Here is a 12612-nt window from a genome sequence, read left to right as displayed (position 1 = left end):
TCACTATGCATGCCACAGTTGAAAAAGGTACTTATGTGAGTGCTGCAAAGGTAATTTCATAGGTTCTACTGGTAAAAGGACTACCATAATGGCACATGCTTGAAGTCAGCAAGTTTCTTATAGCTAATAATAGCAATATGCATATGGCACAAACCGATTGATACAGTGGCACCATCTGTAACATTACCATGTGACATTTCACCTACATCTCCAACATCACAGTTCCTATGAATATACAACTTGACCCCACAATATCACTACTACAGGGCAGGCCTTGTGTAACTGTAAGGTCTGCCCAGGTTCCCCATTACTTCCAAGTTCACACAGTATCTGACAATAACACTACTTCTAATGTGTGCATAAGTTAACATAGGAGAGAAGAGGGGGCATGGCATCTCCATGATTCCAGGTCAATCCTTGCTTGGAGTACATTACTTTGCAGAAATCAACAGATGTGCTGGACAATAATCTAAACATGGATAGCTGCTGCTAACAGCAAAGCAGAGTTTGTGACTGTGCTCTGCAGCTTGTGTAATGACATACAACACCTGCACAGGGCCATAAAGTACAGCAACAAGGAGCAGATATTCCTGCTCATGTATCTGGTTGCAAATGTGCCACCCACGGGACCTTCCAGGGGACACATGATAATGGACCTCCATTCTGCTTATGAATATTGTGCAGGGCAAAGGGAGTGGGTCCAAGGATATGCCAAACATATGCAGATTACAGTTTGTGTCTGAGACAAAAGTCAGTATACTTGGTATAATATTCTTCTTCAAATGGCCTTAAGGTTTGTTGGCCAATATGAAGACCTTTGTGTAACTTAAATATGAATAACAATTGCTTACAAACCTTCTAAACTATTTAAACATGCTATAACATAATAGCATGCTAAGAAAGTCTCAATGTGCTAAACACATTTTCAGTAATACTTTATTTGAATTTAGCATACATTGTTTCCCCAAATTTTCAGGAGATAGTAGCAGACTTTCATGTAGAACAAATCTAGTCACAAAGACAATGATTGTGAAAGCTCTCAAACAAAGTTGAAAAGTGTAGGTATGCAAGCAAACTCCTAAAAGCTTAAACGTAATGTCCTTTTGTAATTGAAATACTGTACTATTAATTATCTGTCTACACATAACATTGATACATGCAGGACTGACTGAGTGAACAGGAATGCTTCTGTAAATGAATTATTCCTTGAAAAACATCCTCTACAGTTTACTGGTGCAGTTAAAGACTTTGGAATTATTATGGAAAAAATAAGTTTAGTTTTCTTGCACCATTCATCAACAAAAAAGTATACATATTATCTTAGTATATACGTGGATCCACAATCCTTCATAAGACCAGTTATATGCTGTAACATATTTTCAAGCCTTAAACCAGACTAAAAGTTTAATGGAAAGTCAAACCAGAAAGTTAATACAAAATCGGAAAAGATATGGAGAGGGTTTCTGAACCCAAAGAAGATAATAATTTATTTATGAGTGCTCTTTTCCACCCTCACATTTAATTGCCTCAATTTCTAACTACAGTAAGTTTTCAATGACTTTGTTGGAAACTCTTCTAATACTGCCATGGGTTTGTCTTTTATGTATGAAGCCAGTTTCATCATTATTTATTAGCTGCATTAACCGTTCCTTTAGTCTATCAGTAAAGATTGACATAAGAATTTTATAATCATTATTTAAGAGAGAAATAGGTCTGTTGGATAAGCACAATTGGGGATTTTTATTTTGTTGTATTGGAGTTATTAAAGAGCATCTCTAAGATGGAGGAGTAACTTCTTTATTTCGAATTTCTATAAGGTTTTTTGTGAACAATTTTAAAATGGGTGAGGAAAATAATTTTTATATTTCTGATATAATTCTATCCATCCTTCCCAGGTGATTTATTAGTTTTCAGCTGTTTGATTTTTTTTAACTATTTATTTGTAGGTTATTGGTTTTCTCAAGTTTTCCTTACTTTCAGGGACAATCTTTTCCAGAGATAAATTATCTAGGTTTAATTCTTCATTTGAATTTTAATGCTCTAATGTTTAATATAAAGATTGAAAATACTGCCTAAAGGTGTCTAATATATTTCCAATTTATGTATATGTTTTATTATTCTTTCTATTATTTATTTCAGTGACTTTATCACTTCTAGTTAGTATTTTAACTCTTCTAGATACATTATGCACATGTTTAGGAGTCACAGTAAGTGAGTTTATTTTTAATTTTTCTACAGCTATGGCTATAGATATTTTCTGTGTTAGTATATCAAAATATTTCTTATTTAAGTTTACTATTGTATCGTATTTTATATATATGTATACATATATATATATATATATATATATATATATATATATATATATATACACACACACACACACACACACACACACACACACACACACACACACATGGATCCTTATCAGATTATCGAATGTCCAAAAATACAAAATTCATATGGCTGAGATCATATGATTCACTTTTCAGAAGTTCGAACATTAAAAACTAAATAACAAAAACTTTTTTTTTTTAACATTTTTGTAGGGTGGTAATCCACCCTGCAACCCCACACCCCCCCTGCTAATTAAATATACCATCTTTGAGATGGTGAAGAAAATGGTAAATTTCCTGATCTGCACTTCACTTTGATCTCCAATGAAAATATCTGAACTTCCAAAAATTCAATCATATGGTATCGGCCATATGAATTTCGAATTCTCAGACATTGCATAATCTGATATGAGTCTCAAGAGTACCAAACCATAAATATATTTACTTCTTCTGCACAGTTTGCTTTTAAGAAGGATTCAGATTCAGGAAGTATCTTTTAACTTGGTTATATACGCTGGTATTCTGGTAATGTATGAGAGTTTCTTGCATGTGGTTTGAAGTTTTAAGATAAGGATATTATGATCAGAAATTGGAGAGGTTATAATACAGAATTCTATTAACTTAGGTATTACATCTTGAGAGATTATTATTTAATCAATTTTACATTGTGTTCTGTAGTTAGAAGAATAAGAAGTAAATTTTAGAGACTTGTTTTTTAATGGGAAAGTATTTAACAGTTCTGTCAAGTTTTTAAGAGCATTTGCTGGTGTTTTTTTCTTGTTGCTTGGTTTCTGTGTTATTTAATATACAACTGAAGTCTCCACCCAATATTATGTTGCCTTTAACATTATTTAGTATGATATCTAAATGTTTCTTGGCTATGGTTAGACCCATTCCAGGGAACTAATATAAATTAACCCATGTCCAGGTCCTGTTGTTATAATTTATTAATAGTAAAGTCGTTAGACCATCACTATGTTCATATCTGCAAAATATTTGAGGTATATTTTTTCAACCAATAATATCATGACACCTCTTCTTCTACTCTTACTAGTAGATTGTGATAACTTTTCATAGTTAAAAGGTTTCAAAATCATTTTGACTTCATGTTTAACAACCATCTGTTGAAGAAATATGTGTTGTGCTTTATTTAAGTTTAGAAACTGTAGTAAACTACTTCTTTTCCGAGGGTTATTTAACCCATTAATGTTTAGCAAAAGTAGTATTAAATCCTTAAAAGGAATAAATATAGAGGACGTTTATTATTGTTGTTGTTGTCATTTTGTTAACTGTATTTTTTGTTAATTTGACTGAAAAGGTACAGAGTCTGTAGCCCCATATGATGGACAGATAGCAAACAGTGCATAACCAAGATAAGATTCGTATCTAAAAATTTGTAGAAAATGTTAATTTGTTTATCTAAACACATGGACTTATCCAGATTCATAGCCCAGAAAAATAAATATTTACTAAGCTATTCCCTTCACACAAACCAACTGACAGAGTTTACATTAAGTAAGAAGTACTTGGTTCAATTGGTGGTCCATAGTATATACTTAACTACTGAGAATTTAGCTGTTAAAAGTTGTACATACATATATGTACCATAAATAATAAATGATGTAGTACTTACACATTTTTATCAGAAGTTTCTTAAATCCAAAAATGAGTGTTTAAAGATAACAGTGCAGACAACTGTTGCTTTTTTTCTTCTTCTTTTTTCTTTCATTTATCCCTCTTTTGCTACTTTTATTTCCTCTGTCTTTTTTTCTTCTTCTCCCTCCTTGCTTTGTCACATTTCTTTCTTCTTGTCTATGTATTTCTGTTATTATTTCCCTTTCCCTTCCTCCTTCAGTTAGTGTTGAATGTTTTATAGTTATTTAGTGTAACATATGTTCAATATGATGGTTATAAGTCTAGATTTTAATTGATAAAGCAAGTATTCAGTTGTCTTAGCATAAGATTGTTTAGTATATGATCATACATAATCTTGTTTCCAATTTCAATTAGAAAGCAAGTATTAATTATTAAAGAAAAGGAGATAATGTGTTGCTAGATATTTTTAGAGTGTTTAAGTTAAGTAAAACATAGACAGCAATCAATCTACATGTAATATCAGTTTGAAAAGGAAAGGAGTGCTTCATGTTATAGTATTGTCACATATTTAGACAAAACGTGAGTATTCTGAAAAATATTAACATTTACAGTCATAATACTTATAAAAGCATTTCTTTTCTATACCAAAACACAGGCAATTGTCCCTATTCATATTTTCTTTCTCTTTACATATTTCTAGTATGATAATATTAAATGTACATGGCATAAAATAAGTGATCTAATTGCAGTGCAACATCAGTGTATAAAGAGGTTTAAGTTCCAGATTTTAAAAATCTAGATGAGTTGCCAAAGTTTAAAACTTAAGACACAACAATAAGAAGGGCATGGTAGATAAGTTTAAAAAACAATGTGTACACATCAGTGCCACTGAATCTTAAGTTAAAAAAAAATGTCTACATAAAAAAACAATGACTGCATATCAGTGCTAATGAATCTCTCCTTTCCCACATCCAATCACTGTCTCAGCCTGCCCACAGCCCCAAGCCACTAGTCAAAGAATGGAACATCTCCAACACTATCACCAATCTACAAAACATCAGCCAAGAAAAACATGAGCCCAGGATAAAACAGAAGCATAGAGCCATCCAGTAGCATTATTTGAATATTATCTTCCTGTGCATTCATAAAAAAGAAAGAAACAATCCCACACACAACTCTCCCATGACCCGAGTCAACAAACACACACACACCCACACACCCACAGGCAACAGACTGCCCAACATAATCTCTCAACAAGAAGCAACTGCAGAGACAAACACCAGATGGGAGCATCAAAGTCATACAAGGACAGCACATTCCTGTCACTAACATGGCATCATTTCCTCCTCAAGCCAGTCTCTTCCCCTCTCCCCTCATTTGAAGCACAACATCATGGCTGCCTGGCAAGAAAACAAACAAACCACAGGACATTCACTCTAACACCATCACCATGAAACTCTGACTTCTCCATTTTTTAAAAGCAATACCAGTGTGACTACTTTAAAACAATGAGACAGTGTGGGAGTACAGCCAGAGTTGGAACCAGGAACCACACAATGGCATTCCTGCCCTTTCATATTCCCAAGTTCCAAGTCAGAAACTCGACAGCTCCAATACAATTCCCAATCCCAAAATAACCAGACAAGAAAAATATGAGCACAAGGGAATAAAACATGAAGCTAGCTGGCTTTGTCACATGACCAACACTGGAAAGAGAAGGCTATATCCACACGGGTCTACTTGAATAGAATGAAAACCCACAATATCCAAAGACAACATGACCAAGATGAAAACACCAAATCATCAGTTAACTGACTCCATACAACACCGAGAAAATACCAAGGGAAAGCAAGTGGTTGGGCAACAATCACAAGAATCCATAAGGAAACACTTCAAACCCACACAAGTGGGGGGGCTTCTCCCCCACACTCCCCAATTTGGAGGGGCATTTCTCCTACAGCCTCCTAAGTATACCAACTCCGAGACTGCACTATAGTGGGAAAAAGGGCAAACTTCCAAATGGTCGACTGCTTCATTTCCCTGGGTAAATTGTTGGCTATGTGAGGAGTCATTTAAATGAAGATTTTGTGTTGTCACCTCAGTCTTTTCATTTTTGGGTAAGTGTTTTTTCATTTTTTTCAGGTAGACCTATCCACAAGTAGTTCTCTCATAGTCTGAGTCTTTCAAAACACATCTATTCAGAAGTGTCAGGCTGCTTACTATAATTGTTTAACAGGAAGCAGTTACAGATACAAGCATCAAACATGGGCATCTAAACTATACAATAATAAAGTAAATTGTCATCCTCATAGTATTATGTCCCCTCTGAGCTGGTCTTTGTCTCCTTCCTCTCAACCAAAACAGAGTAACACAGATAACAGAGAAAACAACAAACACAAAATAGCACCTACACCATTACTACTATGAATTCGTAATATGTCCTCCATTTTAAAAAGTAATATTGGAGGGAATATCTTAAAAGCAAAACAGCCCATGAGGAGAACTGAAGTTGTAAACAAGAGTTATTTAACACAGAGGAAGTGTCATTCACTCATATTTAGCATCTCAACAAAAGAAGAAGCAAATGAGTTGACTACCAGCAAAACATCAGTATATTAATCTGCTACATTTACATTTTTTTTCTTTTTCTGTATACATTTAATGCACTCCAGTAATAAAATTTTTGCCTATATTTGATATAGTCTATCAAAATAAAATCATTAACATTGTGGCTGTTATAACTATAGTTATAGTTATTAGAGTTCAAAGGGGTGTTTTACATCTATTGTTATAATTGTAGATGTGCACCTACTTATATTATTTTGAGAGAGAAACGTTTCTGTTAGCATTTTTATATGGGTTGTGTTTACTCTCTCTCTCTCTCTCTTTCTCTCTTAGGTAATGAAAAGAAAATAATGAAATGATACTAAAATAGTGGAGGAAAAACAAAGTCCTTATAAAGAGATATTTTATTTGTGAGGTCTTCAAAGTTTTAATGCTGGAATTTTGTGATTAGTTCAATTTATTATTTGCTTCTTTTTTAAGTGAATCCATAAAGTTTTGTCAGATGTACTCTTCAGAGATGGAGTAGTCCAGTTCATCTATTCTTAGATGGGAATTGGGATTATGTTATTATTTTTATGAAGGTGGTTGTTTCTTCTAGTGTGTTGAAAATTTGTCTTTCAGTTAATAGTTGTATTTTTATTCTTGCAGGAAAGATTACCTGTGGTTTAATTTCATTTTGTTTGAGTAGTTTAACAACAGGCCAAGTTACATTTATTTCTCTAAATCCACAGTTTTAGCTGAATAGTCATGGTCAATTCTTATGTTGTGATGTCCAAATTTTAAAGGTGATTTTTCCCAAGTAGCTTTGAGAATGAGTTCATCTCTTAATGACAAAAGTTATACAATAATAGATCTCAGAGGAGAGATAGCAGAGGGAACAGGTTTTCCAACAGCCCTATCAGCTCTTTCTTTCCATATGACAGTCCTTCTTGGAGATTTAGTAGCTCAGGTAACCATGTAGTTAAAAATGCTATGTTTTCTCTGGAAGTTCAACTATTCTTATGCTGCATCTCCTTTTTCAGTGTTCAGTTTCATCTAGTTTTTTTAACAGCCATGTATTTTGCTTCAGTAGGTATCTATATTTCTTCTTCTTTTAATCTTCCATCTCCATCATTTAAGACAATTTCTATATTAGTATTTTTTGTCTGGTGTTTTTGTATTATCTCCTTGAGAATGTCTGTTTGCTTTAAACTATTCTCCCTCAAATTTTCTGGATTATCTTGGAGACCATCTACTGTTAATGTCAATTCTTGAAGACAGGAAGAAATCATTTGTATATCCTTTTTAAATGAAGACTCCAGATATGAATGCCTTGAAGCACTTGTATTCTGGTAAGTCTCTGAAGAATTTTGCTAAGAAAATTTTTGAATAATTCCACAAAGTTCAGTAATAATTTAGTCTGAGTACATGAAAGTTATTCTGTACAGAAATTTTTTTTGTAATTAGTTTTTCCTGTGTGATTTAGATGTTACTGCAGAGCTCCAAACGAGTGCTGTTTTCACTCAGCCACGCAGGCTCTGCCCCCCCCCACCAGCTCAGAATTTTCAGTGTGAAGGAGAATATGGCTACAAACATTATTGCTGTTCTTTGGTTCAACACAGTGCAAAATTTGCAGCAGTACCACAGGAAATATCTAAGATGAATAAATTGCAACTGAAGTTCTTGAAAGAGCAATTTCATAGATGTGCTGTCTTTAAACCAACAGAACAGGAGGACTATGCTATTCTGAGCAATAGTATGAATAAGAAAGTACATCTGTGTATGTAAAGTCACCAGTAAAGTAGATGTTCAAATGATCACTGCTGCAGTAGCCTTAGCTATATGGGTATAGGATATAACAGCTGGCTAGCTTCCAAAGCTTCAGTGCACCTTCCATATGCTCAATAGATTTGAGCACCAAGCACTTCAGAGCTTTCACACCAGCTCAGACAGGGAGACTGAGCCCTAAGAGGACATAATATATACACATATCCTGGCATAATCAAAAAACAAAAATAGGGTGGAGGGTGGAACAGCTACTGTAGCAGAGATCATTCAAACATTTACTGTTATGGTAAGTTTACTTACACAGTTATACTATGTTCATCATATTGATCACTGCTACAGTAGGCTTAGCTATATGGGAAGATTACCCTAGTTTACTACATTTAGGAGGTGGAAGAGGAAGAGTCTAAAAGCTCCTGGAGAATGGTCCTAACAAAACCTGATCTAGACTTACAGAAGGAATTAAGCTTGTAGTGCTTTATAAAAATCAGCACAGAGGACAAAGTTGATGCTTCTAGAATACTCCTACAATGCAAACCTTTCCAAAAAGCCATAGAAGAAACCAAGACCCTGGTAGTGTGGACTTTGACCCTGCCTGGAAAAGTTTTGTTGTGGTGAGAATAATAAAGGTTTATACGAGTCTTAGAAAACCATATGGAAATAGTATGTTTAGACAGAGGTTATATTTTCTGCTTACTTTCAGAAGAAATGAACAATGGATCCAAAGATGTGAAAAATGTTGTTCTGTCAAGTATCTGAGTTGTCTGTGGACACCCAAGGTGTGGAGTATCCTTTCTCCCTCATTTTGGATGCAGAAAAGAAAACAGGGAGATGGATAGTTTGGCTTAAACTCTGATACAACTTTAGACATAAAAGAAGGATTCGTTTTCAAAGAAACCCTATCTTTGCGGAAATGAGATGGGGCTGACTCTCCATAAGAGCCTGCAGCTCAGATACTCTTATTGCAGAGGTCAGAACAATCAGTAACGTGGTTTTCCATGTTAAGAACCTCAAGTCAGCCAAATTAGCCAGTTCAAATGAAGCAAGTGTTAGCTTCAATACACAAAATTAACAGCCCAAGGAGGAACCCCTGGTTTTCCTGGAGGTCTCTTGTGTAAAACCCCTTTCAAAAATATTTTGACATGAGTGTGCTTTGAAAGAGGAGTATCCATGAGCAGACATGTTGAAATGGCTGATAAATAAACCTAGATTGAAGAATGAGAAAGGCCAAAGGATAATAACTCACACAAACATTGTAAAACCAGAAAAACACTAGCTGTGAATAGGTGCTTATTATGTTGTTGGCACCAACTAGAAAACCTTTTGCCATGTGCTAATATATGGCTGTGTAGGAGCAGGCTTTCTTGCCTTCATCAGTATTTGCTACACATCCTCAGAACACAAGTGATTAAAGGGAATTAATTGGGGTCAGGGTGTATCATATACCCTTGATCTTGTGCGATTAGATCCATTTGTGAGGAAGATTGAGTTAATTGCCCCTTGCCATTTCCAAAAGAAGGAAGAAGCACTAATTGCCTGGTCCAGAAGGGAGTCACCACAGTAATCTTGGAGGATTCCTTCTGAATCTTCATAAGTATGCTGGATATTAGTAGAAATGGAGGAAACGCATACAGGAACATTCTTTCCCAAAGAAAATAAAAGGTATCTGTGTTACAAACTGTTCCAGGCCTTCTTGTGTGGAGTCTTGGAGCAGAATCTTGTCAGCTGATTGTTTAGAGATGAGGCAAACAGCTCTGTCTACTGGATGAACTCCCAACATTTGAATAAAATCTTGGAGGACCCCCCCCCCCAATCTAGTTTCCATTCATGGCAGTCTGCCTTTACCCTGATAACTTGATTGCTACACAGTTTTGCCCTGATGGGATAAAGATTGGTATTGTGCTATGACGCTATATTTCAAGTTAACATGGGTAGTCTGCTAAGGGTGGTAAGACTTGGTCCCCTCTTGCTTGCTGATGTACCACATGACTGTGGTAGTGTATGTAACAAGCTGAAGAGGTCCAGTGGACCAAAGATGATTCAGAGAGTTAAGCACCATGATCAGATGAACAATCTCTTTTACATTTATGTGCCTACATCTGCCCTTGGTGTCTCAAACATCTTGCACTTTTATCCCTCCTTAAACTGCTCCCCAAGCAAAGTCCAAGGCATCTGTAGTGACTGACCACTTTGGATCATGAAGAGGGGAGAAGGGAAGACCTGGATTTGGGGATATTTGCTGTCTCCACAAAGTGCTATCTCTTTTGACAAACACCAGGACTGTGACTTGAAAAGATAATGGGTGTTGGTGTTGTGACCAAAGAGAATGCAGATAACATTATATCTTTCTCATGTGGAGTCTCCTGTGGGAAAACATAAAAGGCCACCATGGAAGCATCAAACAGATAAAACTAAAAATCAGTTAAGATTAGAAGTATCACTATAAGAAGAATATGGGAACAAATCATTAAAGATAGACATGATAAAATAATACACGGTATCAAAACAGGCTTGGATCTAGCATACAGTATTGAATAATAAACTAAAAATATTAGCACAATCAGAAAAACTTAGAAGATAAACAGATGGATATAAAGGAAAAGTACAAAATAAGTAATACATTGATGACCCAAAAGGTTTTACACAGAACTGGGACACAGTAAAAGAAATAGAAAAAACATCCAAAAAGAAGAAATAGACATATCTTGGGGAAATATTTATGAAGAACCTGTGGAACAAAACAAAGATGCTGAATGGATAGAACATGTAAAAGAAATACTAAGAAGTTCTACTGTAGAGTATATAAAATTGGATGAGGTAATGGCCAGAGAAACTGAAACAAAATTAAGAAAAGCTGCTAAATGGAAAATCCCTGGCCCACATGCACTATCTAATTTTTGCAAAATGTATTAACATTTTTATACAAAGATTTAGCCCTGAGTAAGAATTATTTATTTGTACATCCTAAATGGACATCAGCCTTGTGAACAACAGGAAAAATGATACACCTCATTAAAAGTAATCACGTAAGCCATCCTAAAATCTTCACCAATAACTTGCCTTCCAACCATATACATACTATACACTAGAATTGATGTAGAGTTTATAGCCATTTAAAAAAAACTCAATTATGGCAAGTGAGCAAAAAGTTATCAAAAGAAAGTCATATGAAACAAAGGATCATTTGTTGCTAAACAAACCATTGTAAATTAGGTGGCCGTGGTGATGCAGCGGTTAGCGTTGTCGCCTCACAGCAAAAGGTTCTCCCGTTCGATTCTCAGCTGGAGTGCCTTCTGTGTGGAGTCTGCATGTCCTCCCCATGGTTGAGTGACACATAAAGATATGCAGGAAGGTGCGTGCATGAATGAGTTTGCCTACTTTGAAGGTTGGGCATCGGGCTGGCAACTCGGCACCATAAAAATGCACTGACAACCATTAGTGGACCGGAGGTCCACTGTGGCGACCCCTAACCAGGAAAAGCCGAAAGACATTACTATAGCAAATTATAAAAGGGGGAAGAATCTAAGAATGGCATGGATGGGTTACAAAAAAGCATTTGACAGCATCCCACATGCATGAATAAAAGAATGCTTACAGATGTATAAGACACAGCCGAAAGTGATCAACTACATTACAGCAACAATGAAACAGTAACAAACCGCTCTGCAATTAAGCCATGATAAAGGGCATATTATTAACCCAGGAGGATATTCCAGGGTGATTGTCTGTCAGCACTCAGTTTAGACTTGACATTAACCCATTAAGCTGTTTACTTAACAGACTAGACCATGGTTACAATTTGCTCCAAGAAAACAATCTTGTTTAAACCCTTCCCATCTACTTTTTGTGAATGACTTTAAACTGTACAGTTCATCAGATGAGAAGTTGAAAGCCCAACTTCAAGTGGTTAAAACTTTCTCAGGTGATATAAGAATGTCATTTGGTCTTGATAAATGTGCAAAGCAATGTTTCAAGCAGGAAAGCTTCAACACCAACGAATGTGATATAAAAGAACTTGAGCAGGTTGGAATGTATAAATATTTGGGAAGTGATGAAGGATCAGTAATAAAACATGAACAACTGTGAATAAAACTCAATAAGAAATACTGCAGAAGATTAAAACTGCCTTGAAATCCAGGAATAAAGTGCAAACTAGAAACCAATTTGCTCTTCCTGTTCTAACTTACACATTTGGGGTGACTGTCTGGCCCCAAAAGGTACTGAATCAGTTGAACAGGAAAACACAAAAATGCTTCATTCTTTTCCAAAGATATATAAAATCACTGTATTTCTAGATTATATAGTCATTTTCCAAAGGTGATGTGGGCCTCTTCAAAACTGATTGCATGTA

This window comes from Protopterus annectens, chromosome 10.part0 (genome assembly GCF_019279795.1).
Source record: "Protopterus annectens isolate FY-2018-M chromosome 10.part0, PAN1.0, whole genome shotgun sequence".
NCBI lineage: Eukaryota > Metazoa > Chordata > Ceratodontiformes > Protopteridae > Protopterus > Protopterus annectens.
This window is presented reverse-complemented; position numbering follows the sequence as displayed.